The sequence below is a fragment of the Panthera onca genome, chromosome X, assembly GCF_046562875.1.
Source record: "Panthera onca isolate mPanOnc1 chromosome X, mPanOnc1 haplotype 2, whole genome shotgun sequence".
NCBI lineage: Eukaryota > Metazoa > Chordata > Mammalia > Carnivora > Felidae > Panthera > Panthera onca.
The window spans coordinates 33,550,603-33,575,048 of NC_138357.1; the positions used below are offsets into that span (position 1 = coordinate 33,550,603).

General features: G+C 42.1%; 1 pseudogene; it reads left to right on the plus strand.

Annotated features, from left to right (window-relative positions):
- The first annotated feature begins 5,920 nt into the window (after positions 1-5,920).
- The window catches only part of LOC145713724 (F-box/WD repeat-containing protein 2-like), an 86,781-nt pseudogene continuing 68,255 nt past the window's right edge, over positions 5,921-24,446 (plus strand).

Genomic DNA, 24,446 nt, shown 5'->3' on the forward strand with positions numbered 1-24,446 from the left:
CCTTTTATTTTTTTTATTTTTATTTTTTTTAATGTTTATTTATTTTTGAAACAGAGAGAGACAGAGCATGAACAGGGGAGGGACAGAGAGAGAGGGAGACACAGAATCGGAAACAGGCTCCAGGCTCCGAGCCATCAGCCCAGAGCCCGACGCGGGGCTCAAACTCACGGACCGCGAGATCGTGACCTGAGCTGAAGTCGGACGCTTAACCGACTGAGCCACCCAGGCGCCCCAAAGCATATGCCTTTTAGAGAAAATATGTGAAAATGAACCAATGCTCATGTACAGTTACATAACTACTGCATTAAATGCAGTTATTAAAGTGCTTATAGAATTACAGATTGCATTGATAATGCAATCTATAATAATGCATTAGTTAATTGCATGGTAACGGAAGGACCAATGAAACCTATTGGTCCCATCATATTTTAAAAGGCTTACATAAATTCATAAGATACAGTTTGGGGAACTGAGTCTTTTTCTTCCGATTGAAAATAAAGAAACACATAATAGCAGACCGTAAGTCTCTAGAAGTTATTTGCTTTGTGTTTTTCACAAAGGTTGAGATAGAAGAAATTACAAAGGCGGGTTTCAGCACCGCCTAGGAGAAGAGAATACCTTTGAATGATAGACCTTTGGCGTAATTTGCCCCAGGACACAGCCAAGTTCCTCCTTTTGTGGAAGGTTCCAAGCAGAGATTCAAAACCAGGTTGCCTGTCAGTAATACCGTGATATTAAAATGTGCTTTTATTTTATTTTTTATCATCTCCTCTACCCTATCCATACTTCATCATAGAAAGAGTATTTATTGAGTGCTTACTATCTTTCAGGCATTTATTTTATTTTATTTCACTTATTTATTTTTATTATTATTATTTTTTTTAATAGAATTTATTGTCAAGTTGGCCAACACGCGGCGTATACAGTGTGCTCTTGGTTTGGGGGGGCAGGTTTCCGTGATTCACCGCTTCCATGCAAGGCCCAGGGCTCACCCCAACAGGTGCCCTCCTCGGCGCCCATCGCCCATTTTCCCCTCTCCCCCGCCCTTCCGTCAACCCTCCATTTGTTCTCTGTATTTAAGACTCTCTTAACTGTCAGGCATTTTTTCAAGTGCTTTTCATGTCTTCATGTATCAGATATTTATTGAACAACTACAGTGCATCAGGGATAATTTTAGGTACCGGGGATGTAGCGATGAAAACAAATGAAGGGCCTCTCCTGTGGCTTACTTTCTCCTGGTGGGGAGGAAGATGATGAATAATGTATCAGGTAGTGATATGTGCTATAAAAGAAACATGAAGCAAACCGAGGGATCGAGAATGATGGGGAGGGAAGTTATTTTAGGTTGGGAGGTGAAGGAAGGTCTCTCTGATTAGGTGACCTGTAAGCATAGGCTACAATGGAGTGAGAGCGAGAACGAGAGAGAGAGCCATGGGGATTTTTGGAGGAGGCATGGGCGAGGGGAAACAAAAACACCGAGGCTGGGACTTGCTCGGCACGTTCAAGGCGCAGAAAGATGGCTTGATTTCTGCCTAACCTTCTACCTCGTCTTGCACAGTCTCCCGTTTCTTGAAACACTTCAGCCATACTTGCTCTTGTCCAGGGGTGCCAGGAAATCCTCCCTCTGGACCTTGTCATGTGTGTGTTCCTTGCCAGGAGCAAAGAGCACTCCTCACATCTCATTTCCATCTGGCTATCATCACCTGCTCATCCTCTAGGTTTCGGCTTCTTCTTCTTCTTTTTTTCAGTTTACTTACATATTTTGAGAGAGAGAGAGAGAGTGAGAGCGAATGGAGGAGGGCCAGAGAGAGAGAGAGAGAGAGAGGTAGAGAGAGATTCCCAAGCAGGCTCAGCACTGTCAGCGTGGAGTCTGCTGTGGGGCTCGAGCTCACAAACCATGAGATCATGACCTGAGCTGGAACCAAGAGTTGGACGCTTATCGACCGAGCCACCCAGGCCCCCCTAGGTTTTGGCTTTTAACCATGGCTTCCTCTGGGAGTTTGTTCCTGAATCCCCAGAACTGGGTTAGATGTATCCCCTCTTAGAGTCTACAGCAAGGGTGGTCAATATAACTTAATGTCTAAACAAGGACATTTTTGAGGATGACAAAGGATGATATCGGTGATTATGTTGGGCCAACAGATGTAGTAAATTCTCGTCATCACGGTCTGTGTTTTCCTTGTTGTCACTTTTCACACCGTATTATAATCTTGGTTTACTTTTTTTCAGTTTATCTCTTACCAGTAGACGGCCGAACAAGACCAAGAATCTTGTATATCTTACTTACGTTTTTTTTTTTTTTTTTTTATCCTGTAGCTCCTTTTAAATGTCCGGCAAAATATGGTCGCTCAAAAAATTGTTTACTCAATAAAACGATGAAAAAACAAAAAACAATAAAACAATAAAACAATGAAAAAGTGGGATCCCCCAGAAAAGAGAGTTTGTTCTTGGAATCATTTGTTCCTCTACTCCAGAAGACGTGTTTATATGTGTAACAGCATCTATTTTGTATTTTTCTTTGAGCGTATGGTGGTTGAGTTCGGGGTGTGTGTGTGGAGAAGACTGTGAAGTTAAACTAGAAGAAAGGAGAAAGACGACGACATACGTTGGGACGTTTTTCTTCTTTGCAAGTTTCTGCTAACAACTAGCTCTACGTACTTGCCAACCTTAGTGTGAGAAAACTTTCTGTGAAAAGAAAGATACCACGGAAATTTAGGGTATCGAAATTACTTTCACTTAAAGGAGCAATTTCACATCTGATGCTAGAAATTACAGCCTATGATTTCCAGCCATTCCCTGAAATAAGATGTGAATTTGGCCATTATTGACTTGATATAATTTTCTCAAATATGTCTGACATTTTCAGCGGCTTTAGTAGTTGAGTTCTGCTTTCGCTTCCTTTCTCTTGGAATCTTTATATGCCCCCTTTTCCGTGTATCAGATGTCTCCAAATCACTTTACTCAGACTGTTCTCCCCTCTCTTTCGATTCAGTGGGATATTTTCCACCATCTGGTTGCAAGCTTTTAAATGGCTATCTGGAGGCTAATATTTCCACATTCTAGTAAGAAATGGTAATTAAAAAATATGTTGCTTTTATTGCCCTGTGGTGACGAAGGAAACCATAGGCAAACAGCACTACATTTTCTCTCATTTTAATGCAGCCGCATATCAGTCAGATTCTCGGCTACTTGTGGATTTCTTTTTTCTTCCAGGTTAAGGCACGGATTCGATTTCCCAACAAACAGAATGTATAGCCTCCTACGAGGCACAAATGCCGGGGCAATTTGTCGGCTCCAGTGCTGAGTCTTTCATTGGGTCTATGGCTCTCACGGGCCATATTATTTTATACTTTATATTGTTCCGTATCACTCTGTTATTTTTCCTTGGGATAGCAGGAGGAATGGCACGTTATGATCACTCGTCTTAACCAATAACATAGGTATGATGAAATCAGTTATGTACGTCTTTATCTATCTGAATATATTTAGCAATTGACACACCTTTTATACTGTCTCGACAATAACCACGTCAAAAATAATTACTACTCCAAGGCAGTTAGGAAAGGAAAATAAATGTATTACGTTGTGTGGAAATGGAGAGCGATGAAGTCATGCCCAGCTCCGAGATATCATAAACAAAATTCGGTATCTGGCTAAACCTCAGTAAAAAATTGGTATCGATAATTTTCTGGAAGCATCCAAAATAAGCTTGAATTTATACCATGGACAAGGAACACATTTCACAATCATCGAGTAAGGAAAGGACTGTCTGTTCAGTAGACCCTCTTGGCATGAGTTTAAAGCCATCTTGCCCTTAGCTGACTGATAGAAGAAATCTCACAATAGAACACCTTGGCTATAATTCTAGGGTTCAATCCATTTTTAAGAAGGTAAATGCAGTTTGGAGAAGCAAGCTATTGAGTCCTACCAGTCCGTCCCTCCTAAGCTTCAATGTGCTTATCACCTCCTTTCTTTAAAAGTTTTTTAAAAAATGTTTATTCATTTTTGAGAGAGAGAGAGAGAGAGAGAGGCAGGAGCAGAGAGAGAGGGAGACCCAGAATCTGAAGCAGGCTCCAGGCTCTGAGCTGTCAACACAGATCCCGACGTGGGGTTCGAATTCACGAACCACAAGATCATGACCTGAGCCAAAGCCGGACATTTAACTGACTGAGCCACCCAGGCGCCCCAACCTCCTTTCTTGAAAGCTGAAGTTTTAGGGCTAGGGGAGAATGTAAAAGAAAGATTTTGAGGACACTGAGTATGCAGGGAAGGTGAGGACATTCTGTAGCACTGTGGAGAAAAGAAAACATGGAAAAAGGGGCCCAGAGAATTAAAGTCCTATGTGGCAACTTTCACTGTCGAGCTAGTAAAGTGTCCTTTCCTTCCTTCATTTATTAAACAATTATTCGCCAGGCTTTGGGAATATAAGGTGGACGACAGATGTGCCCTTCTAAAGCTTAGAGTCTGGACTTTAGAGGGGAGATACAGGCCATGATAACCATACAAATAAGAGCTACCAGCTGCAATTGATGCTAGGAAGAAGGAAAGGGCACCAGAAAAGGATTTGACCTGAGTTCTGCTGGGTGACTTGGAGGGTCCTGGGACACAGCGTTCCAGAATACCAGAGGGAGCACGTACAGAGGCCCTGGGCCATGAGGGAACATGGCCAGAAAGCCTTGAAAGGTGGGCAACGGCCGGACCATCAGAGAGATTTGCTGAAAACGTTAAGGAGCTTTCACCTTATCCTACGAGCAGTAGGGAAACACGGAAAGGTTTTAAGTTGGGAGAGGCACCGCTGCTAAAATTTGCTTTGCAGGGTTTCTGGCAGCAGGTGGAAGCAGATAGGAAGGGAGTGATGCTGGGAAGAAGACGACAGTAGGAAGCTGGTGTGCTTCAGTCAAGAGATAGTGACTTGCGTTAGGGTGGTGGCAGGGGAGATTGGGAGAACTGGACAAATGTAACGGATTTGGGGGGCAGAATCCACGAGACTTAGTAGGTAGTATGCGGAGCTGTCCAGGATGCATTTCGATATTAGGAGGTCCCGGAAGAGGACTGTATTTCGTGGGGTAGGTCCGTGTGTGTGTGTGTGTGTGTGTGTGATGTGTTCATGGTTGGTCTGAAGTAATGTTAAAACAACCAGGATGTAGAACAAGTAGTTGAATACACGGCTTGGGACCACATGTGTCACATGTCCGATACGTGTGTGTGTATGTGTGTGTGTGTGTATATAATATATATATGTATATTATATATACATAAAGTAAAACCTTGGTTTGTGAGCATAACTCGTTCCAGAAACATGCTTGTAATCCAAAGCACTTGTATATCAAAGCGAATCTCAAGAACCACTGGCTCAGTCGTGATTGTGTGACGTTCAAGGTCACCTACTACTCGTATGGCAAGACATCGCTCATTTATCAAGTTAAAATTTCTTAGCAGTGTTTGCTCGTTTCGTGGAACACTTGTAGAACATGTTACTTGCAATCCAAGGTTTTACTGTACACACACACACACACACACACATGCACAATACTTAACACAATATATACACCATATTCAACTTTTATTACTTTTCTCCTTCTCTGCCCGTTACATGTTACATACTTTCTTTTCTTTTCTTTCTTTCTTTTTTTTTTTTTACTATCTTGGTTGTACGGGAAAGACTATAGACATAGAAGTGAGGTCTATGAGCAAACTTTGTTTAATTCTGACATGGAATGGCTGGGTAGGGGAGGATGAGCCTGCGAAGGAACGGAGAAAGAATGGGCGGAGACGTGGAAAGGTAAAGGATAGCTAAGTATTGTGTCACATACGGTAAGGAAGGAAAAATGTTTCAAGAACGGTTGTGCAGTTTAACATGAACATCGCTGATGAGAGGGCAAATAAAATGTGAACTGTAAGGTCTGTTGTGTTTGCTAACATGGATGACATTAACTGGATCTATTTTTGGAGGGATGGGGCAGAAAGGTAAGTTGAAGTGGGTGAGTGAGAAATATAGAGATGAAGACAGTGAATTTAAATAATATGGAGAAATCAGCCTCGGGTAGAATAAAGGGCAGCCCTTCGTCCCAATTAGGGAGAAGGATGGGAGGCTGCTTAAAGATTTAAGTAAATGTGTGGATTTTGTAGCGAGAAAACGATTTTGTAGCGAGAAATGTTCCTTCTAGACATTTCTTTCTATCTTCTATTCTCAAATCTCTGGCCCTTCCTCCCACTTTCTGCATAGGCACGGAAAAGGAGAGGGAGTCAAAGATTTGAAGGTAGTAGAGAAGTGTGGAGACAGTGACTGAAAAACGGTAGGGATGTTGAGTAGTGTTGAAGTCCTACGCAAAGTTAGCGAACGTAAACTTGTATTGGAAATAATTGGCTGACTATTATTGAAATAACGGGCCGTGAACTCCATGGTGGCTAAGGAGAAAAGCAATGGAAGAAGGGATCTGAGTGAATGGGAGAAAAGTAGAGGAATCCATAGACTGGAAGCTTCCATGACCCTGAGGTGTGACCAGAGGGAAACCAGTTGAGCAACAAAGCTGGAAGCATAGGAAGTCGAAGTCAGGGAAGGAAAACTTGAATGATTTCTTTTGATTAGAACAGTTGTGAATGATGGTGAGGTCCACGTCAAAATTGCGGAAGTGATTTATATGGAGTGGCGGAAAAAGGTATTCGGACTAGTTGAAGACCTGAGAGGTATCAGTATTACATGCATGATCCATGGAGGGATGAGAGTCACCTCGATGGAGGCAGAGCTTCTGACAGGAAAAAATTAAAATAGCTGAGACAGATGGCAAAGTGTTTAATAAAGGGAGGGGGATGGCAGGGAGATTGCAGGTGACTGGCTAGGAGAAGGAGGGGATGGTATAACGGGATGGCGGAATTAACAAGCAAACAGGAATTGGTGGTGGCCATTTTGCTTGTTTTGTTTCAAAGAAGAAGGCGGAAAAAGCCACGAAGATCAGAGAGGACACAACCCTGTCAATCCCACTGCTTGGTGTGGGAGAAAAACACTTTAGAGTATTTAGGAGAAATGGTCTCCAGGAAGACCTGGGATTCAGTTATTGGGGCCGAGGGCAGGCAGCCCCCAAGATGGGCCACGTTGGCGTGAAGGTTATTTTGAATGAAAAAAATTAAAGTTGATTTTCTCCTGTTAATCTGTCTCATGTCAATTTGGCTCTTAGTCCAGCTAGAAAGTCCCTACAGGGGACAGGAAATTCTTGCTCCCTGACACAGTTAAGATAAGACAATGAATGGGGCGCCTGGGTGGCTCAGTCGGTGAAGCGTCCGACTCTTGGTTTCAGCTCAGGTTGTGACCTCACGGTTCGTGAGTTCGAGCCCCGCGTCGGGCTCTGCACCGACAGCATGGGGCCTGCTTAGGATTCGTCTCTCCCTCTCTGTCTGCACCCGTCCTCCCCCGCCAGCTTGCTGTCTCTCTCTCTCTCTCTCTCTCTCAAAAAAAAAAAATGAACATAATTTTTTTTTAAAAAAAAGATACGACAATGAATGTAATGAATGTAATGTGTTCTAAGTATAGGATCGTTTGCTAAATACGAAGCATGGGCCATCTACAGAAGACCTAGTGAAGGGATTCAGGAAATGGAAAATTGTTTCAGTTATGGGCAAGGACATTCAGAACATCACAGAGGCTAGAGAATGCAGGGAGTCTTAACATTATGGGTGATGACTCATGAATATGGGAATGAGACAGGCTGCCTGCGCTGGGTCATTTTAAAGGTGGGAAGGTTTTTTTTTTTCAAGCGATGGCCACATGAGAGAAATACGACATGTTTTCATCCCAAATATATTTTTCTCTTTCTTTAGGGTTGACCTGTAAGGACACCACGACAAGTTTAAAAGTACATCAGTAGAGATCTCACCAGTAAGAGGTAAATAGTCTTGTGTCCCCAGCTCTTTCCAGATTCAATTCTTTTTTTTTTTAATGTTTATTTATTTATTTTGAGAGGGACAGAGACAGCAGGAGTGGGGGTGGGGGGAACAGAGAGAGAGAGAGAATCTCAAGCAGGCTCTGCATTGCCAGCACAGAGCCCGACTCGGGGCTTGAACTCACGAACCATGAGATCGTGACCTGAGCCGAAACCAAGAGTCTGACCCTTAACCGACTGAGCCACCCAGGCGCCCCAGATTCAATTCTTATTCTAGAACCCATGCAGGGTCATGGATCCCTAAGATAAGAAAAGCCACCTTTTTTTCAGTGCTTAGGGCTTTCTGCTCAGATTAGTTGTCCCAGTATAGGATAATTTGCCTTGCTCACCAGTGCTAAGTCTTGCTAAAATTCATCCCTGCTCTGAATTCTAGGTCCATTTTTTTTCCGAGGCAGGAGAATCTGAAGAGTCTTGGGCCAGGAATTCAGTGTTTCAGAAGCTTTTAGCCTCACTACTAATCCTTTTCTCAAATCGGACCCAAATTCAAATAACTATGCCCGATGAACTGCTCCCTTAACTTCCTTCCCAGTAACAGAGATGCTGTGCGTGATTTCTACTCCCACCCCCATTACCTTCCTCTTGCTTGAATCCACCTTGGTTTATCTGCCCTATTCACTGGTTTATTATGCTCTCCATATCCTACCCACCTCTGATCTGATCACACTTGCCGCTATATAAATGCATTTATTACAGAAGATTAAATAAAGGAATAGGAAATGAGATAGTTCGGGTTGAAGCTTCCTAACTTTTTTCTTTCAGCGATAAGAATTTGGGAATCAAGAGATCCGACTCTTGATTTCCTCTAAGATCATGATCTCACGGTTCATGGGTTCGAGCCCCATCTCCGGCTCTGTGCTGACAGCTCAGAGCCCGGAGCCTGCTTCAGATTCTGTGTCTCCCTCTCTCTCTGCCCCTCCCCTACTCGGTCGCTGGGGATTCTCTCTCTCCCTCTCTCTCACTCTCTGTCTCTGCCCCTCCCCAACTTGTGTGTGCACACTCTTTATCTCCCAAAATAAATAAATAAAACCTCAAAAAAGTGATAAGATATTCTTTTTTTTTCTTTTATTATTATGTTTATTTATTTTGAGAGAGAGAGAGACAGAGTGCAAGTGGGGGAGGGGCAGAGAGAGAGGGAGACACAGACTCCGAAGCAGGCTCTGAAGCAGGCTCTGAAGCAGGCTCCAGGCTCCGAGCTGTCAGCACAGAGCCCGACACGGGACTTGAACTCACAGGCCGAGAGATCCTGACCTGAGCCGAAGTCGGACGCTCAACCGACTGAGCCACTCCGGTGCCCCTGGGAAGATTCTGATATTCTAGTTCAAGTTTACATCGAGGACACCTTATTGGTTAAAAGGAGTTGAGACAAATACTTTAATTTTTTATTTGGTAAATTTGTAACATATGACTTTTTTTTTTTTCTTATTTCTTCTGTGATTTCCCATTTGCGATTTTTGGTTTTTGTTTTGTTTTGTTTTGTTTTGTTTTGTTTTTTTTGCAATTGCCCATTCATACAACTGCAAAGGTATTATTCTATACCCACTGCCTTCAGGGTACCATTGTTATGACAGAAATTCAAAAAGAAAAGAATCAATTCTCAGCTTTTGAGTTTCAAAACAGATTTTAAAATAGGCTTTGAAATTCACAGAAGGGGCAGCAATTTACAAGAACAAGTGTGTGAATCTCAAAATATCTGGCTTTTAATTTTTAAAAGACAAACGTCTGAAGAAGTTGGGATAGTAGAATGTATCTTTGGAGAAAAGGGGAGGCCAAATGTAAATATAATGAATTTGCCCTGAAATAGATGAGAAAACCCAGAATTATCTGTGTTTGCCCTGAATTCACAAGATTAAGTACACGACCAGGGGGCAAAACAAAGGCTCAAGTTGGAAACAAATATCAATTAGAGAAACATAAAGATTCTTTTGCACATCTAAATTGTATATATATATACATATATATATATATATATTTTTTTTTTTTTTTTTTTTTGAGAGAGAGAGAGGGTACATGTGAGTGAGGGTCAGAGAGAGAGAGAGAGAATCCCAGGAAGGGCAAAGAGAGAGAGAGAGAAGTGGGGCTCACCCAAAGTGAAGCTCATGTTTAATCCAAAGCAAGGCTTGTGCTTTTACCCAATGTGGGGCTCAAGCTCACCCGATGTGGGGCTCGAACTCTCGAATGGTGAGATCACCACCTGAGCGGATGTCGGATGCTTAACAACTGAGCCACCCAGGCGCCCCTAAGTTAGATGTTAAGGATATTTTCAAGTGCTACATGTCCAGATCCTCTGACATGTGTAATCTGAAAATGTAAGTCCTCGGTTAAGACTGATAAGCACCCCCATCGTACATACCCCATCCTCTAACTGAAGAAAATCATTCTACTGATACCACACTAAGTAAACTCCTCCAGCTAAACACGATTTTTTTCATCCATAAGAGATTCCTTCTTCCTTCTGATAGATTCACGGTTTTCCTAACTTACCAGTAGTCAAGGCATTTCACCATAGCTAACAAAATCCCAAGGAAACCCAGGGCTGCTCAACACAGGCTGGTATGGAAACAGCCGATAGCGTTTTCCGAGTCACGTTTGACATTTATACCCTCTGACGGATGTGCCGCTTTTCCTGCTTATCTGATCAGCGTTAAGCTTTTAAAGCTTCAAAGAATTTTGGGGCGCCCGAGTGGCTCAGTCGCTTGAGCGTTCGACTTTGGCTCGGACCGTGATCTCACGGTCCATGGGTTCGAGCCCCGCATCAGGCTCTGTGCTGACAGCTCGGAGCCTGGAGCCTGCTTTGGATTCTGTGTCTCCCTCTCTCTCTGCCCCTCCTGTGCCTGTGCGCTCTCTCTCCAATAAATAAATAAATAAATACATGTTCACAAAGATTTTAAAGCTTCAAAGCATTTTAATTTGGTATTTTCCTCCATTTATTTTCTCATCGGGTAATAATTATATACACAGTTCCACCGTGTTGTCATCTGTACGCCTTTGGACGGCTCACTGAGTTTCCCTGAGCCTCAGTTTCTTTGCCCATAAAATGGCCATAGTGGAAACAGGTGAGCAAGCCGTGTACAAGATACGAGGTTAATGTCAGGAAAAGAGACCTTTTATATAGCGAGTTGGGTGGTGGAGAAGTATTGGATGATGACCCTAAAAACAGTACGAAAAAGCGAAAACAATTGGAGAATTGTAAAGATAATTTAGCAGGTGTTCAATATATGTACTGAGGACATAGAACGATGTGGCCAGAGTTCTAACCACAGCTCCTATCTCTTGCTTACTCTGCATAAACATCATGGTAAACGAGGACAGATCACCTCATTTAATCCTGATAACAACCCTGGTAAGCTGTAACTTTATCATTCCTCACTTTAGAGAGGAGGAAATGGAGATTCAGAGGAGATAAGTAGTTTGTCCCAGTTTTCATGTCTAGTAAATGGTGAATAATGAGGCTTAGCTCTGACAAGCAGTATTAACTATTAGGCTGCACTGCCTTACTGTTTTTCTTTTCTTTTTTTTAATTAAAAAAATTCTTTTTAATGTTTATTTTTGAGACAGAGAGAGACAGAGCATGAGCGGGGGAGGGGCAGAGAGAGGGAGACACAGAATCCGAAGCAGGCTCCAGGCTCTGAGCGGTCAGCACAGAGCCCGACGCGGGGCTCGAACTCACGGACCGTGAGATCATGACCTGAGCCGAAGTTGGACGCTCAACTGACTGAGCCACCCAGGCGCCCCCCACTTTTTGTCTTTTATTTTGTGCTCCTGAATCTCCTTATCAGTCCTATTCCTGCTTAGGCTTGTTGATTTTTGCATTTTGGGTGCTTTTTTTTTTTTTCCTCTGAAATCCTCTCTACTGTTTTGGGCGCAAGCCTCAGGAGACATTCTTTTGTGTCCTCTATTCACTTGTCTCAATATGTCCTTTTTCTCAACATACCATACATTTAAAGAGTATCTGCCTTTTATATTAAGTTCTAGAAATTACCTATGCCATCAATATAAATTGAAGATTTGGGAAATTCATCGAGATAATTCAAAAGAATATTCACTTTTGCAACAAATTCTTGCAAAAGGATATTTTATGGCTCTGAGTTATCTGTACAAATACTCTGATAATCACTTCACATTGCTCACCCAGACTGGTTTATTTACCTCCCGTTGGAAATACCATTCCCTAATGTTTTTGGTTTTTTTTTTTTTTTTTCATTTTCATTGTGAGGATTTGTGGATTCAAAAAATAATGTTCTACCACTATGGGGTGGAAAGCCTCAAATCATGATCTGAGTTCCTACTCAAGAAACTAGAGAGTCAAGTAAACCAAAGCAATCAGCAGAAAGGAAATCATAAAGACAAGAATGGGAGTCCGTGACCTTAGACAGAGGAGAGCAATGGAGACAATCAAAGAAACCCAGTTCTATGGGGGAAAAAAAAATCAATATTGGTAAACTTGTAGCAAAATCAACAAATAAGTAAAAAGACACAGATCACCAAGATCAGGAATAAAGTAAGACATTTTAGTATAGATCCTATAGTCATTACAAAGATAATAAGCCAACTGCGAATAACTGTAAGCTTATGATTTCAACAGCCTGGAAGACTTGTGGACCAATTTCTCCGAAATCACAAGCTACCCAACTCCACAAGACAAACAGACGGTGTGACTAGCTTTACGACCCTTAAGGAAATTGAATATGCAATTAAAAAAGCTTCCAGAAAAAGAAATCTCCAGGTCCAGATGGTTTCACTAGGGACCTCTACCAAAATTCTTCAATTTCAAGAAGAATTAATGCCACACTCACACGGTATTTTGAATCGAAGTTCATGAGAGAGATTGGTCTGAAGTCTTCTTTTTCGTACTGCCGTGGTCTGGTTTGGGCCTCCTAAAAGGAGTTGGGAAGTTTTCCACCTGCTTCTGTTTTCTGACAGAGATTGGGTAAGGGTGGTATTAATTCTTCTTTTTTTTAAATTTTTTTTTAACGTTTATTTATTTTTGAGACAGAGAGAGACAGAGCATGAACGGGGGAGGGTCAGAGAGAGAGGGAGACACAGAATCTGAAACAGGCTCCAGGCTCTGAGCAGTCAACACAGAGCCCGACGCGGGGCTCGAACTCATGGACCACGAGATCGTGACCTGAGCTGAAGTCGGACGCTTAACCGACTGAGCCACCCAGGCGCCCCATTAATTCTTCTTTAAATGTGCCTCCCCGCTTGGATCCTGAGAACAAACCGAGGGTTGATGGGAGGTACGGGAGGGGGGAAAGTGGGTGACGGGCACTGAGGAGGGCACCTGTTGGGATGAGCACTGGGGGTTGTATGGAAACCAATTTGTCAATAAATTATACTTGAAAAAAATGTGCCTCCCCAGCCACGAGGTCCCTAAACGGAGGTAGGAGACATTGAGCTTGATGGGACCCATGGAGCGCTCTCTGTCAGGTCACCCGGAACTGACAGAGCTCCCTCTTGACTCTTCCTGGTGCCGCCTAAGGGGACAGGATATGCTTTTCTGGGCTACTGGGTGCCACTGGGTCCTTTGGAAGGAGCTGGGCCTGCTGGACGGGTGGTGCCTCCCAGGTCTGTTCTTCTAGTTGCCTGATGCCAGTGGGACTGCCACTCTATCAAGAGACTGAGCCTAGTATGCTTTCTGTCCCTTGAAAAGTCGGGAGGCTTTGGAGCGTCATGCGGGAGGGGCAGAGACAGAGAGACAGAGAGACAGAGAGACAGAGGAAGAGAGAGAATCCCAAGCAGGCTCCTCACTGTCAGGGTAGAGTCAGATGCTGGTCTTGAATTCACAAAACCGTGAGATCATGACCTGAGCCGAAACCAAGAGTCAGACCCTTAACCGACGGAGCCCCCCGGGCGCCCTTGTTTGGTTTTATTTTTTTAGACTGGATTTTTAGGTTGACTGTTTGCAGAGACAAAGGGTTGGTAAGGCTTCCCGCTTCATTTTACTTCTGGAAACTGAAGCTACACACCTTTGAATCCTTCGCCTAACCTGTCAAATCCTTCATAGGCTTCTCCTACCATTCGTGTTGCCTCCGTGAACGTACTTCTCCTTCTTCACTCCCAAGTTCATCTCTCCAGTCAAATCACTGTCATTAGTATATCTCACTCCCTCCTGCCGCCATATCTTTCTTTCTTAGCGTCGTCACCACTACTTGGAGTGTTCTCGATTTTAGTTTTCTCAATGAAGTTACACTAGTTTGGTTGAACACGAAATTATAACCATCCAGCATTATCAAATTCTGCTTCACTGATATTACTCTGGGCCCCATTCTTAGCACTCCCAGGAGATCCTTCAGCACTAAACATATGGTATTCCTCTTAGATATTTGGCCCTTGTTCATGAGCTATCCATCAAGGAAGAAAGCTTCTAGTAGGCATTGCAAGGCAGTTGTTTTAACTATTTCGATGAAAGCCTCTCAGATACTTCTGCTTTGTATTGATGAAGATTTCACACATCTTTGCCTGGCTTTTACTTAGGTCTGGGGGTGCAGAGAGACTGGAGGCAGAATCCCTGAGGTCAGAGGCCCAGCTCTGCATTTTGATTTCCATTTGTAGACCTAAATTATGTGACCAGATGTCAGGGGAAAAACTGGAAATTCTCCCACCCCGTGAACGGATGATATTGTGTGAAAAGACAGATGGTAAGAGACCAGCAAACATTTTACGGAATGTTTCTTGCTTTGGACACCCCTGAAGTTTAAAACCTGGCCTTTATTGAAGTTCACGTGAAGGCATGCCTGTAAATTCCACATCTACGGTAGATTAGCAGTACAGACCACATGAGGTCTATTTACACAATAGCAAAGAGAGGGTTCAGCGAATACATAAACTATTGGCTCTGGGATCGAATTCTACCTTTTAGGGGCAAACTGTCGAATGAGTTCTGACATTTTGAGATGCCCAAGATATCCCATGGCCGATTACTTCCAAACCGCACAAGACATTTGTGTCCAAAGGAAATGGAGTCATACGACCAGGTTTCTCCTCCATCTGAAACACCAGCAATAAAATAAGATCTACAGAACAATGGTTTTCGAGACACTGGATATCTGGCAAGGAAAGAAAGTGATCCCTGAGCGGTGAAAAGCAAACAAGGTGAATCCTATGGTGTCTCAGCTTACTGTGTGAAGGGAGTTTCCAGAACGCTGGGAGAGGCCAGGGCACCAGAGTTTACAGGACAGAGTACTGAGGAAGAGAGCGCTACCCTCGGGTGTTCAGCTGCGTATTCGTGCAGGTCTGTGAAGAAACCACCCACAACTTTGGATGCAGCCTCCAGAAGATTCGAGGCAAAAATCCCCAGCATTCGCATAGGCCTGGGAATAGTGACCACGGCCACCAGCGACACGGAAAACGTCAATATTTACGAGGCTTTGCGTACAGGAAACAGAAGTATCTTGCTTCAGTAATGAGCAGTATCCCCTAGACAACAAATTGCTTGGGTCTCACCTAACAGATCTGAAAGGCATGACACGAAATGATCAAACAGTTTCCAATAACGTAAATGCATCTCAGAACAAAGGACTGGAGATACAGAAATATCAAGCACTCAACAATGTATGCTTCATGGGGGTCTCTTCTAAGGGGCATACAAGGGGCAGGGGGAAGACCATGGGAGGTTGGGGAGACTGCTTATCACAAAGGCCACCGGGGGGAGTCTTTCAAGTTATAAAACGTCATATGCAAGTGCACCAAATCGATACGTTCTATACCTTGAACTTACATTAGTGTTGTATGTCAGTTTTATCTCAAGCTGAAAAAAAGAGTAAATCCATGTTCAATTTTGAGCTAATTGTTTTTGAGAGAGAGAGAGAGAGAGGGAGCACAAGTGAGCGCAGGCCAGAGGAAGGGAGACAGAGAGAGAGAGAGAGAGAGAAAGAGGGGTCACCCAAAGTGGGGCTTGTGTTCACCTGACGCAGGGCTCATGCTCACCGGATGTGGGACTCGAACTCACGGACCGTGAGATCATGACCCGAGCCGAAGTCAGATGTTTAACGACGGAGCTGCCCAGGCGCCCTTGAGTTCATTTCTATATAAGGTGTGAGGTTTAGGTTGAAATTTTGGCTTTTGGTTAGTTTGGCTTTGGTGTTGTTTGTTTTTGTCTATTAGTACTTAGTCTCTCCACCATCATTTGTTGAAAAGGCCATCATTTATTCCATTTCATTGTTTTTGGCTCCTTTTTTTAAAAAAACTAGGCATATTGTGCTGATTGAGTTCTGGATTCCCCATGCCATCTTATTGATTTATGTCTATCCCTAAATCAGTACTGTACCAGCGTAATTATGATAGCTATACCTATCATACGATACAGACAGAAGAGTGAACGTGGGGGAAAGAATTGTTTCTTCCTTAAATTGTGTTGGGAAAACCGGATATCCACATTCAGAAGGATAAATTTGGACCCTCATCTTACACCATGTACAAAAATCCATTCAGCATGGATTAAAGTCTTAAATGCAGGACCCAAACCTTTAAAACCACTAGAAAAAAATAGGGAAAAAGCTTCTTGACATTGGCCTTGGCAATACTTTTTCGGCTTTGACCTCAAAAGCAGAGGCAAAGGCAAAAATAGACAAGTGGAACTACTTCAAACCTAAAAGCTTCTGCAGAGCAAAGGAAACAAACAACAGATTGAAGGGACAGCCTATGGAATGGAAGATAATGTTTGCAAACCATACCCTTGATAAGGGGTTAATATCCAAAATATATAAGAGACTCTAACAACTCAATAGCAAAAAAAAAAAAAAAAAAAAAAAAAAAAAGCAAAAAAGCAAACAAAAGAAAAAGAAATAGCCCAATCACAAAATGGGCAAAGGACATTGCCTCTTAATTACATGCGGCAATGAACGTGAGAGTGCACATATCTCTTCAAGATCCTCACAATAATTAAGAGGCAGAAACAGGGGCGCCTGGGTGGCTCAGTCGGTTAAGCGTCCGACTTCGGCTCAGGTCACGATCTCGAGGTCCGTGAGTTCGAGCCCCGCGTCGGGCTCTGGGCTGATGGCTCAGAGCCTGGAGCCTGCTTCCGATTCTGTGTCTCCCTCTCTCTCTGCCCCTCCCCCGTTCATGCTCTGTCTCTCTCTGTCTCAAAAATAATAAAATGAACATTAAAAAAAAAAAAAAAAAAAAAAGAGGCAGAAACAACCCACATTTCTATTGACAGATAAAGAAAACATGATACACACCATGTATGGTATATATACATTCAGATACATATATATGCATATATATATGCACACAAATGTATACATATATACTTATATACACACATATATATACATACATATGTATATACACGCACACATATATACATACATATGTATATACATGCACACATATATACATACATATGTATACACACACACATATATACATACATATGTATATACATACACACATATATACATATAATGTCTATACATACACACATATATACATATAATGTCTATACATACACACATATATACATACATATGTATATACATACACACATACATACACATAATGTATATACATACACACATATATACATACATATGTATATACATACACATATATACATATAATGTATATACATACACACATATATACATATAATGTATATACATACACACATATATACATACATATGTATATACATACACACATATATACATATAATGTATATACATACACACATATATACATACATATGTATATACATACACACATATATACATATAATGTATATACATACACACATATATACATATAATGTATATACATACACACATATATACATATATATGTGTATCTATATATACACACATATATATCATAGAATATTACTGAGCCTTAAAAAAGAAGAAAATCCTGCCTATTACCACAATGTAGATGAATCTGAAGGCCAGTATGGTAAGTGAAATAAGCCAGACACAGGAACACAAATACTGTATGATCTCACTCGTGTGTGGAATCTAAAGCAGTGTAACTCACAGAAGCAGGGGGTAGAATAATGGTAGCCGGGGGCAGGAGGCTGGGGCACATAAATGTTGGTCAAAGAGTACAAAGTCTCGGTTATTCAGTCTCGGTTATGACTAAGTTCTGGAGTACAGCACGGTGACTGTATTTAATAACACTGTTTTATATACTTGAATTTTTAAATTTTTTGACATTTATTTATTTTTGAGAGAGAGAAAGAGAGAGAGAGAGTGGGGGAGGGGCAGAGAGAGACATACACACACAGAATCTGAAGCAGGCTCCAGGCTTTGAGCTGTCAGCACAGAGCCCGATTCGGGGCTTGAACCCACAAACTGTGAGATCATGACCTGAGCCAAAGTCGGACGTTTAACCGACTGAGCCACCCAGGCGCCCCTGTACTTGAATTTTTTAAAAGACTATATATCTTGAGTATTCTCGTCACAAAAAAAATTGGTTAATATGGGGTGCCTGGGTGATTCAGTCGGTTAAGTGTCCAACTCTGTTATCAGTCGGTTATTTCGTCCACATTCACAGTTTCTCTTATGGATTCCTTATTTATTTAAACTTTATTGAAATCAGAAACCAGGTGCTTCTGCAAATTACTCCTGCTTACTCTGGTAAATAGTTTTAAAAATGTTTTTTTTTTTCCAGATTAAAAATAGGATGAGAATTTATTACTGGCATCAGATCGTTTTCAAATAAAAAAAAAAAAACAACCCTACAAGCTGCCCTTTTACATGTTTTCACATACCATTGGTGGCAAACATAAATACCCATCTGGGATTTAAAAATATTCTGAAAAATATACTCTCGCTAAATATGGATTTCAGTAGCAGACTTTTTGTTGTTGTTGTTTAAAGGCGATTACAATTGTACTAGGTTAAAAGCCTCCAACCTAAAACAGGAGATCTATCCTCTTAACAATCCTCTTTAACAATCACAATGTTGTCAAACTATGAGCCCAAAGTTGTCCAGTAGATCTGTAAAGCTTTTTCTTTTTCTTTGTTCTTTTTTTATTTCTTTATTTCTTTTGAAAGCGAGCATGAGCGGGGGAGGGGCAGAGAGAGAGAGAGGGAGAGAGAGAGAGAGAGAAAGAATCCCAAGCAGGCTCCGTGCTGGCAGCGCAGAGCCCGACGTGGGGCTCAAACTCACGAACCGTGAGATCACGACCTGAGCGGAAATCGAGAGCCGAAATGCGTAACCGACTGAGCCACCCAGGTCCCCCACATGATGCGTTTTCATCTTGCGGGACCCAAACTTTATACCCATTGTACAGCAGCTCTCCTTTTTCTGCTCCTCCCAGCCCCTAACAGTCACTATCGTACTCTGTGCTTCAATGAGTGTGACTACTTTAGAAACCTCTTTTGTATAAATGGCATCATGCGGTATTTGTCCGTCTGTGACTGGCTTGTATACCACTCAGCATAACGCCCGCAAGGTTTTTCCATGGTGCTGCACAGGACTGGATTTTCTTCTTTTTATGGCTGAATAATATGTCATTGTCCTATAGACCACGTGTTCTTTATCCATGCATCGTTTGGTGGACATTTGGAGTTCTTTCCACCTCTCGGCTACTGTGAATGACGTTGCAATAATGCCCGTGGGAGTGCCAATATCTCTTCAAGATACTGAGTGTATTTCCTTTGGATATGCACCCGAGAGTGGGATTGCTGGGTCGTCTGGTAGCTCTATTTTTAATGTCTTAAGGAGCCTCCATACTGTTTCCATAGCAGCTGCACTTCTTTACGTTTCCAGCAACAGGGCGTGAATGTTCCAATTTGTGCACATGCTCACGAACGCTTGTTGTCTGGTGTTTTGTTGTTTTTTTTTTTTTTTAAATAATGGCCATCCTAACAGATGTGAAGTGATACCTCGTTGTGGTTTTGATTTGCATTTCTCTGATGATTAATGATGGTGAACATCCTTTCATATGCCCGTTGGCCATTGGTATGTTGTCTTTGGAGAAACGTCTGTTTGAGTTCTTTGCCGGGTTTTTAATTGGGTACTTTGTTTCTCGCTTTTTCACTTTGTTGACTGTTCCCTTTGTTCTCTATCTCCGCGACTTAAATCTCACGTTCATCTTTCTTCCTTTCATTTTTGCAGAATACTTTTATAAGCCACAGGCTGGTTTTACAAAATAAGTATTTATGTCTTAATTAGGGCAGGGCTATACCAAACTGGTCAGTGACCCAAATTAGCATAGAAGGAGTCTGTAAATGTCCTCACCGCGTCTCAACACTATTAGACTTTACGACTCAGACGTTTTGTGGGCGGCCTGCATTGATGTATATTTCTGTCAACAAACTGGTGATGCTGCGACCTGAGTGGGGAAGTGTTTGGACATTGGGGGCTGTCCCTGCAGGGAAAATTAGTCTCTGCACACTTCCTCTTCGTTGTTTGGTGAAGTGATAGTCCATGATTCAAAATTTTGTTATCTGTTTTTCTCTGCTCTGTCAAAACCTGACTCCAGTTACAGAAGGTAATTACTGCAGGTAATTGGTGGAGGCCGGGAGGAGAAAAATCCCACCACCCCTAGATTTCCTGTTAGGTGGGGGCAGACTTGACCTTGTGGTCCGCTTGCAGCTGATTCCAAGTGGTTTGAACCCACAGTAATGAATGTGGTCAAAGTACCGGCTCCACATTTTTTCCCCGTCTTACCCTGACCTTCAGCCTGTACCTTCCAATCCAGGAGGTGCTGTTTGGCTTATATTAGGCTGAGACTTCTCTATCCACACGCTATATTGTGTATCTATGAAATAATATTTTGAGGTTTTTCAGTGCCTTCAATTAATCTTGTTCCATCTTTAAAGTAGCTAGTGGAAAATCTTTAAATTATATATAGCAGGTGAATGTTTATCCTCTTTTAAAAGATGCATTTGATGTTTCCAGCTGATTTTTATTACTGTGATCATAAAGGAGGGTGTTAGGTATCAGTGTTCTTTTTTAAAAATCTTTTTATGTGTATTATTTATTTTGAGAGAGAGAAAGAGAGAGAAAGAGAGAAAGGAGGAAGGGCAGAGAGAGAGGGAGAGAGAAAATCCCGAGCGGGCTCCGCACTGTCAGCGCAGAGGCCGACACGGGGCTCGATCCCACCAACAGTGAGATCGTGACCTGAGCCGAGATCAAGAGTCAGACGCTTAACTCAGTGTTTCAGTGTTCTAATCTCCATCTTTCTGGTAAATATTATCATTTACAAATATAGCGTATGCCTTAACCATGCGCTTTAACCACATGGTTACTCTTCCCAGTTATCGTTAAAATATCGACCAACTTTAAAAGTACAAGAAAATGAAACAGCCCACTGTTTACATTTTTGTGTGTCTTTTCCACCTACTTCTCTGAGTCTGGGGAAGATAATGTGTTCTTACCCTTTTCCAAATAACTGTTCTGTTTCATGAAGGAGATCACGGTGACTCTGTGAGTGTGTGTGTGTGTGTGTGTGTGTGTGTGTGTAATCCATTATATTATACAGAGAGTCCCCAACTTACAAAGATTTGACTTACGATTTTTCACCTTTACAATGGTGCCAAAATGATTACACACTCAGTAGAGACTGTACTTCAAATTTCGCATTTTGATCCTTGGCTGGTCTAGCAATATGGTGGCCTGTTATGTTTCTGGGCAATGGCACCTGCCAGCCACCCACGCGATCACGAGGACCCACAAGCATTCGGTTGTTCACTTCCGGTACAGCATTCAATGAATTACATAAGATAGTCAACACTTTGTTATAAAATAGGCTCAGTGTTAGATAATTTTTGCTTATCCGTGGGCTAAGGTAAGTGTTCCGAGCACATTTAAGGTAGGCTAGACTGCGCCATGATGTTCGGTAGGTTAGGTGGAGTTTTGACTTAGGATATTTTTATTTTTTATTTTTTCGTGTTTATCTATTTATTTATTTTGAGAGAGAGAGCGAGGGGGTGTGAGTGGGGGGGAAGGGCAGAGGGGGGAGGGAGAGAGAGAATCCCAAGCAGGCTCCTCACTGTCAGTGCAGAGCCCAAGGCAGGGCTCGATCCCACAAACCATGAGATCATGACCTGAGCTGAAATCGAGTGTCTGATGCTCTAGCGACTGAATCACCCAGGCACCTCCGACTTAGGATATTTTTAACTTATTATAAGTGTTCCTAGATGTAACTGCATAATATGTCTAGGAAAATCTGTAGTTAGTGGAAATTCCTTCTTAATTTAGGCAAAACGATGTCTGTAAATCTTAGTTTTCTGAGAAGTTGTGTGTTTTGGTTTGTAAAAAAAATATATTCAGGTATTTTAGAAGGCAGGAGAGGTTATGGCAGCAGCTGCTGGTCAGATGCCATTTATTAAAGACACCAGTTTTGCTATTTTGATGCCAAGGGTATACGAAAACAAGAGAATTATTTTTCTTATGGTCAAAAAATAATTAAATCTGTAAACATTGACTAGAAACAATGTTCTGTTATTTCTCCGGCAGGACCCTTTTCCTTAGGTTGATGTTAAAATATTTTCTTTATCTTTTGTGGAAAGATATTTCATACGGGGACGCTTGGGTGGCTCAGTCGGTTCAGTGGTCAACGTCAGTTCAGGCCATGATCACAGGTTCGTAGGTTCGAGTCCCGCATCGGGCTCTCTGCTGTCAGTGCAGAGCCTGCTTGGGGTCCTCTGTCCCCCTCTGTCTCTGCCCCTCCCCAAGTGGTGCTCGCTCTCGCTCTCAATCTCTCAAAAATAAACATTAAAAAACTTTAAGATATTTCATGTGGAAGATTAAAACGTGAGCAATGATTTTATTCACATATAGTATCAAGCATTCCTCATGACTGCAAGATCACTTTTAAGAAATGAATATTGCAAAGTAAAATATTTTGTTAAAAACTAAAGTCATGCCTTATAATCAATTCATCCCCAATAGCTAGTTTGCTGTGCGCGAGTAGTTTCTGTGACACGTCATTGCCTTGAACTTGATCTTTGTTAAATCTTCCCAAACGAACAAGTAAGATGCTCTTAAGTTTTAATGCAGTGGGTAAACAGAAATCCTCCTGTTATGTTTTTTTTTTTTAATGTTTATTTAATTTTGAGAGAGAGAGACAGAGCATGAGCGGGGGAGGGGCAGAGAGAGAGAGGGAGACACAGAATCCGGAGCGGGCTCCGGGCTCCCAGCCATCAGCCCAGAGCCCGACGCGGGGCTCGAACTCACGGACCGTGAGATCATGACCTGAGCCGAAGTCAGACGCTTAACCGACTGCGCCACCCAGGCGCCCCTCTCCTGTTCTTGTTTTTACGATGGATTTTAAGATTATAAGAATGAACTTCTGAAAAAGGCCTCGCTTACTAATGTTGAGCTCAGAATTTAGGGAATTCTTCTCTTTTGACACCTTCCTAGCAATGGTGTGTCTATCTCTCTAATCTCGTTAGTGCACTTGCTTCAAGGGAAGCGTGTTTCTGAATACTGTACTGCTCTTTTCTTCGGGAAGGCTGCACGAACGGGTAGCCGATTATAACTCGCTTTCAAATACCCCATAAGCGTCTTCACACCTATGACAGACGCGCATCTTGCGAGTCGTAATTTCTAAAAATGAAACCCTCTATGTGAAATCACTCCGTGAAATGTGAAAGGTCCTAGATATATTGAAGGTGTGAAATGGCAATATGATGGCTTTATCAGAATACCGCATTTCTTTTTTTAACTACGGGCTCATTCTCTATTCCTTTTGGTTCTGGGCACAAAAAAAGGCATTCTTGTGGCTTGAGGGGTTACCTGGGTGTCTCTTCTAATTGGATGTAGATAATTCTGTTTTCAGCTCTCAAGGGTTCGCTCCAAATCATATTCAATGCGTTTACTCATTAATACTTGTGAAATGTCACTCTTGGTTTTATTGATATTCTCGAGAGGTTTTTCAGTGGTGTTTCTAGCAGTTGAATTTTCTGTCTTTATTACTTCCCTCCCGCTCACCCCTACCCCTGTTTGGTTCTTTTCCTGGCTTATTTATTTCAATACTCAATTATTTTCTCTCTCTGTTTTTTTTTTTTTTAATATGTATACTTAATGTTGTACATTTATTTGTTAAGTACCACTTCGGTTTTGATATATAGAACTCTCATTGTCATATATTCTAAATTTTGTTTCTTTAACCCGTAAGCTGTTTAGGAGTGAGTTTTAAAGTCACTAAACATGTCCCCCGCACCCTGTGGTGGCTGACTGTGGCTCAGTCAGTTAAGCGTCTGATTCTTGGTTTCAGCTCAAGTCATGATCTCGCGGTTCGTGAGTTCAAGCCCCACATCGGGCTCCATGCTGACAGTGGGATTCTGTCTCTCCCTCTCTTTCTCCCTCTCTCTCTCCCTCTCTCTCTTCCCCTCCCCTGCTTGCACTCCATCTCTCTCTCTCAAAATAAAGTTTAAAATGAATGATGTTCAGTGTGTACTAAGAAAGATAATATGCGTTCTGTTGTGTTTTAGATCAAGCTTATTTCTGCTGCTGCTCGAAATCTTTAGTCTTTACTTATATTCTGTGTTTGATCTGCCTTTTGTTTTATAGAGGTGACTTAATATCTTCAGCTATAATTCTGATTTTGTCAACTCTTAC